Raw genomic sequence first — 6,165 nt, forward strand, 5'->3', positions numbered from 1 at the left:
CTGTATGGTCTCAACTAATCTACCAAGGCTTGGTTTTGAAAACTTTTCAGAACCCAAAAAGTAAAGGATATATGCAAAGTTATGGTGACCACACTCTCTTCACAAAGCAGTCCGATAAGAGCGAGTAGCATTTCTATTGGTGCAACAAAACCAAACCCATAAAGATAGTTGCATGACAGAAAATTTTGGTATAATTCTGCATCAATGGATCTACAATGTGCATCTAGACCAAACAACGGTTAAACTTTCTGTCATGACAATCTTCATTAGCATATCAAAGCCATTACTTCTGGACAATAATCTCTTCAGCATTAAAAAACTCATGGATCTTGTGATGCCACACATCAATGTGCTTTGAGTGTACATGGTATAATTGATTCTTTTTGAAGTAAATATTACTTTGAACAAACCCATGATAAAGGAACACCACATTGACCTGATGGCATAGTAGGCATGATTATTCACATAACAGTGGAACTCTACCTCAAAAAATACCAAGCTCTTTGAACAAACCTTTCAACCACAAGGCTTCCTTATCAGCTCCAATGGCTGCCATGTACTACGCCTCCATTGAAGACCATTGGACTGTAGACTAAGGCATTGAATTTCAGATACAGGTCGATCGGCTAACATAAACACACTACTAGTTGTGGATATTTGATTATCAATGTCATCTGAAAAATCAGAATCAACATAACCATGCAATGAAAGAGAACTCTCATAAGAGAGCCATCCTCATACATCCTCGTGTAGATGTAATAATCAAACTCAGACCTGTAATAAGCAATACACATCATGAATTAGTCAAACTTCTCATGACACTGCCTAAAGGACTGCTTCATTCCATATAGGGACTTCCTCAATTAAGAAGCAAGGTTTTCCGACCCTAGTATAATGAAGCCTTCAGGTTGCTGCATATAGACCACTTCCTCTAATTCACCATTAAGGAATATCATCCTCACATCCAATGACTCCAACTCCAGGGCTAAAACCATAGAAAGATATGTGTTTCAAGAGAGATCACTACTTATTCAATATTAATATTGATGAGAGCACCTGCATTACTGATTTAAGTCATTTATTTTAAAGCAAATATTTTACAGTTGACCATTACTTGTAATTCTAAACACTATATAAACCCTATTTCATGAAAAATGTTTTTTCCAGGAAAGATGTCTAAAGTCAAATTCTAATTCTTTTATTACAGATCTAAACCATTAATTTTAACGCTAATATTTTACCATTGACTATTACTTATTTTCCTAAACACTATCTAAACGCTATTTCACAAAAAATGTTTTTTTCCAAGAAATATAGCTTAAGTCATTCTAATTCTCTTATTACTGATTTCAACTAGGGAACGGCAAGCATCATCCTTCAAGTCACACGTCACCGTGACGGAAACATGACGAATGACGTGATAGTTTTAGGGGTACATGACGGTGACTGTGACGGACGACGATGGGGCGTGACGGTAACGTGATGGTGACGAGGTGCTCGGTAGCATTTTTTCCCACAAATAATAGAGTTTTTTTTAAAGCAGGTAGCGTTCACAAATGAATACGAACGAACCAAAAACAAACACAAACACAAATTTTGAACTGTTCATACATCAACGAAAAATATTCATTCAGCGGAAAATAAGCAATTTCCCATCCCTATCCTCAACCCTTGCAACATTAGCAGTGGTTGTCTCACTAACATCTTCCTTCCCATTTACCAGCTTCTCAAAATCTCTCCTCAAGTGTCATTTCTCATTACACGTATTGTTTTATCAACTGGTCCTATACTCGGATTGTTGATTATTTCATACGACTTGAGAAGTGAGAAAAGTAGAAATGATTGGGGACCATCCACTTCGAAGCCCTCATTGATCCACTTCCTCACGTGAAGGTTCACGCATATGATCCAGTCTTCGGAGCACGCGGCCTCGTCAACGGCCCAACAAGGTTTGACGTTATCTTTACTTGCATTTTCTCGTTTAGTCGGCCATGTACGCCGGCCAATTGTTTGCTTGTTTTGTTTATTCGCGTGTGTTTAAACCGTTGTAAAACCTGCACGTTGCGTGTGTGTTAGCGCACGTGTAGGTATAGTCGTGTGACGCTCTCCCTCTCTCCTAATAGGGGGGCCCTACTCTTTAATTGGGCCTTTCTCTCCTTTATTTTTAAGGGGACAAGGCCCATATTTGCCCCTACAAAAAGTGGGGGCCGCCCATGGGAAAGAAGAAGAAAAAAAGACTCAAGAAAATGTGATTTTTAGCTATTTTTCTGATTTTTAGTGTTTTTTTAGTTTTCGACATATTTACGAAAATGCCACTGCGAAGTTAGGAGAGAGAGAGGAAACCCTAAAGATCGCCCGGAACCGCCGCCGCCATCACCGGAAACCGCCGTCTCCGCCACCGTCGCCGGAATTCTGGCGACCGTTCCTGAGGCTGCCTAGCGCCGCCAGCTGACCCTCCGGGCCACCAGCGGCCGCCGAGGGCCACCAGCAGCCGCCGAGGGCCGCCAGCGGCGACCGCCGCCGCTAATGCCGCCAGAACCGACCGCGGCCACCAGGGCCGACCGCGGCCGCCAGCGCCGACCACGGCCGCCAGCGCCGACCGCGGCCGCCAGGGCCGACCGCGGCCGCCAGGGCCAACCGCGGCCGCTCGAGCCACCGCGGCCGCCTCAGACCCCCGCGGCCGCCAGGTCGTCCGCAGCCGCCAGGGCCAATCGCGGCCGCCGAGCCTCCGCGGCCGCCCGAGCCACCGCGGCCGCCCCAGGCCTCCGCGGCCGCCCAAGCGTCTGCGGCCGCGGCCGAGCCTCCGTGGCCGCCAAGCTGACCGCGCCGCCAGGGCGGACCGTCGACGCCGTCCCTAGATCGCCGGGCCCACAACCGCCCCTCGGCCATCCGGCTGCCGTTCTCTCGCAGGCGCCGTCCAATCCTACGGGCGCCCCACAGTCTCCCTTTGGACGCCTCGCGCCCGTCCCCGCGGCCGCGCCTCGGTCAGCCCCATCATACAATCTCGGTTGATCGTGGTACCGCCGCACCTTGCTGCTTGCCTTCCACGGCTGCCGAAGAAGACCCCCCCGAGCCTATCATTCCTGGTACGGTCTTTGACTTCCCCATCATCGTTATATTATTTCTTTCAGTGACTCCGAACGTTTTCTCCACCGCCGGGGTTAGGCTAGTGATAGATAGGATTCACGCTCTGAGAGTTAGGATTTCCTTCGAGACGTCCTTGGTTGGGGCCGTCGAGGGTGTGTGCAAAAGCGGCAGTAGCCGAGCTCGCACCGTCGGCCTTCAACCCGATATCCGGATCATCGGGAGCCTAGTGGCATTCCCAGGTCCTGCTTGCCGTGGCTTAGTTCATACTTCTCATCGAGTTTATTGTCGTATTATCACTATCATGACATCATCATTACGTCTTTGCTCTCTGATATGACCGCATTAGCCCCTCCTTTGGTGTAACACGAGTCGTTCGATCCGAGAACCCGATCGTGTTACATCAAGAAATATAACTTTTTTTTGGCCAAAGAAGACCTCTTTCTTTATCAAATATTTAGCCAACTGATTAGAACAATCAATATGAGTACATAAATCAGCTCCTTTAGACATACATAGCCATTCAACCTTCTCTTGAACACCAACTTTCTCATGATCTACTTTGACGCAACGTGTTTTGCCAACTTATAAAAGATCATTGTGGGATCCTTATCGCCAAAAACATGATAAAGTGGACTATCAGATAAACATGAATAAATGGTGCAGGGAGCTTTCTGTAGAAATTTATGCCAATCAGCTGTAGAAATCTGTAGCAATCAAACCTACACCTGCTACTATCACAGGTTGAAGTTTGACAAGTAGTTTGAAAATTTATCCTCTTAAGTTCAAAACAGGATGATGGATGATGAATCAAATATTAGTGTTAGAAATGCCATTTAAGGCCTCTAGTTTATGCAATAATTTTTATAATTTTCCTTGCAAGCACAGGGTGATTAACTCTCAAATCAATACTAAGCCAATATCGAACAGTGAATTTTATCTTTAATTTCTATTTTTTTGGATTATTATATTTATTTAGGAGTTAAATATAATTTAATAAAATTAACCTTATGAAATAATTATTCAGAAATCATAAAATATTAATCTTATTTAATATAATCCATTCAAATGTTGTGGAATAACATTCAGAACTTTAATATATTTTAATAGTACAAAATTATAAATTAATTGTAATTTAATAACCTTACCTAGCGCTTATAGATTTTCAGGAGATGATTAATGGTGAGGGACGTGAGTGGAGTGTACTGTAGTGTATGAAAGAGATACAGCCTTTGACTGCGAGGAAATGATGAAGGATACACGCAAATGAGCAGCAGAGTAGGGCAAGTGATGAAGTTTTACTTTTCCTGTTGCAACAGAGATGGAGGCTGATACGCATGGACAAATTGTGGAGTTGGAGGTGATCCCTGTGATTGTGGAAACCTAGGCTATTAGTTACAATAACCTAGGAAAAAGTATGAGTATGTGACTTAAAAGTACACTAACCTCATCATCACGTGCCACTGGGCTGAGTGGTGCTTTTTCCTTGTGTGTCCATGTCTTGATCTTAATGCGACTCTTTTACTCTTTCACTCTTGGGCCATAACGAGCTATCCAAACTAGATTTTAAATGAGAAAATCATTCCCAAAATTAAACGGGATTTTTTTTACAACTATGGGGGTATTTATTGATCCATGATAAAGGATGGATGTAGGGCCTTGATGGTTGCTGCAGATGACAAGGACGACTGGATCTGGTGAAGAGCAAATCATGACCAAGAAAGTGCTGACATGGTGGCTGACGAGACGCTGATCTGGTGAGGTAGGGGGTACACTGTAAGAAGGGCCCACGGCTGTGATTTCATCAAAGATGATGGACAGGTTATAAAGGAGATCAGACGGACAGGGTAAATTTCATCCACCTCCACCCCTGGCCATCGATGCCGTCACCGGACGGTGGTTTTCAATAGGCGAGGGGAGACCGCCAGGTCATCCGACAGCATGGGAGGACCTCTAGGGCCGTCCCCCTCTATCGGATGGTCTGGGAGGTCTCTCCCAAGCCATAAAAGGGGCCCAAAGAAAGGCCCCTTAATTCAACATCTTTTGATCAATTTCCCAAAAATCAACAGAGAACCCTTTTGAGACTGGCAAGGCAAGAGGAGGGTTATGACAGCCCTCCAATGGCTCCTAGAGATTAGGACTGTGCAAGAAGAGGCTGAAGAAGATGAAGACTTGCGTCAACACGAGAGAGAAGCAAGGGGGCAATTGCACACTAAGGCTAGGTGGCGGCGATCGGTGCCACCGCCCCCTTATCTTTAATTCAGGGTGAGTTTGGTAATCTTTTTTGCTTCAGCTGGATGACAAATCAATTGAAATTCAATTAGTTTTAATAATTTTTATTCAGCCTAGATATGGATTGATTTTCATTGAAATTGGGTTCTGCAGCCTCTTTAGGGCATTTTATCACACACTCGATATTCATCGCATGATTTTCACAAGTTTCCTAAGTTTGACTGCTTCCCTTTATAAAAAATATATCTATCTATTTTGTCGACCTTTGTGAGGCATTCTGTCGAACACATCAAGGGTGTTTGATAGAATCACCTCAATTTGTTGATACCTTCAAATCTAAAAATTATATAAAAATACATCTCGCTTATTTAGAACTCCCTTTGGGCATTGTGCCAAACATGTCTCCTGCCAAGTGGGGTTTGACTAGTCAAGCCCCCTACCTCTCCCGCATTCCTACCAATGTGAATGAGAGCTGAAAAAGTAGGAATGCTATAAGTCTAGAGCCAAATGGTTGAAAAAGTGGGATTTTCATAACTGTCATGCAAAATAACACTTATGACGGGATTGTCCGGAACTAAATGGGGTTAAGGGAGCAAGTGGAGAGACGAGTTGAACCAACATCACAAAGGTTGATGATAGTGCTGATGGTGAAGTATATTATGCCCTAGTTGTGGATAAAAATGGGCATATAAGTTGATTCTTGACTCTGGCTGCTCTCATCATGCATCCACATGTGACAGGTTTGAATATTATACGAGTTTGGCAAATACCATTTATATGGGAAACAATGCTTCGTGCAAGATAGTTAGATGTTGAAGATTCAGGTGTTAGATGGTTTTGGGAGAGTGT

At 44.0% G+C, this 6,165-nt stretch overlaps 1 long non-coding RNA gene across 2 annotated transcripts; it reads left to right on the forward strand.

Annotated features, from left to right (window-relative positions):
- The first annotated feature begins 2,081 nt into the window (after positions 1–2,081).
- Positions 2,082–5,484, forward strand: LOC144702652 (uncharacterized). Of its 2 annotated transcripts, none has more exons than XR_013581312.1 (3): positions 2,082–3,086; positions 4,729–4,931; positions 5,154–5,484. It is a non-coding gene; the product is annotated as an uncharacterized LOC144702652 (long non-coding RNA). The 2 variants fall into 2 exon arrangements; XR_013581313.1 differs by having other exon boundaries at positions 2,083–3,086; positions 4,740–4,931.
- The last annotated feature ends 681 nt before the right edge of the window (positions 5,485–6,165 follow it).

Source organism: Wolffia australiana, chromosome 4 (genome assembly GCF_029677425.1).
Source record: "Wolffia australiana isolate 7733 chromosome 4, ASM2967742v1".
NCBI lineage: Eukaryota > Viridiplantae > Streptophyta > Magnoliopsida > Alismatales > Araceae > Wolffia > Wolffia australiana.